The 471-nt window shown below is 46.9% G+C and overlaps 1 non-coding gene across 1 annotated transcript; it reads left to right on the top strand.

Moving 5' to 3' along the window:
- The first annotated feature begins 398 nt into the window (after nt 1-398).
- On the top strand, nt 399-471 carry TGME49_257140. The gene has a single exon. It is a non-coding gene; the product is annotated as a tRNA-Met (tRNA).

Here is a 471-nt window from a genome sequence, read left to right as displayed (position 1 = left end):
AAATGCTTGAGCGAAAATCTCTGAGTAGAAATGCAATCTAGCATTTTCCGTCGAAAGTACTGGAAGTGGCATAAATGAGTTACCTGGAAAACGAGAGTTATTGGCCAATCACCATCAGCAGCGCCTTCTACGGAGCAATTACCCAAGCGCATATCAGAGAGTTTTATGATAGTTTATTCAGATCCAGCAGTCACAAGAGAACTGAAGACGAGGGGGAACACGGCGCCTCTACTGCAATTTCCTACTGTGCATAAGATGAGGAGAACCATCGGCGAAGATTGAACTGCTGTGCAGCACAAATTTCATTGCATTTTTTCCACATTTTCCCAAGAACGAGAAATGAAACTTGTTCATTTGGAGAAGCATACTAACGGCAGGAGCTCTAGAGGCACACGCAAGGGCGTTTGGCGCAGTCGGTAGCGCGTGGGTCTCATAATCCCAAGGTCGCGAGTTCGATCCTCGCAGTGCCCA

This window comes from Toxoplasma gondii, chromosome VIIb (genome assembly GCF_000006565.2).
Source record: "Toxoplasma gondii ME49 chromosome VIIb, whole genome shotgun sequence".
Taxonomy (NCBI): Eukaryota; Apicomplexa; class Conoidasida; order Eucoccidiorida; family Sarcocystidae; genus Toxoplasma; species Toxoplasma gondii.
Note: the sequence above shows the minus strand (reverse complement) of the source record. Positions and strands in the feature narration are given on the sequence as shown.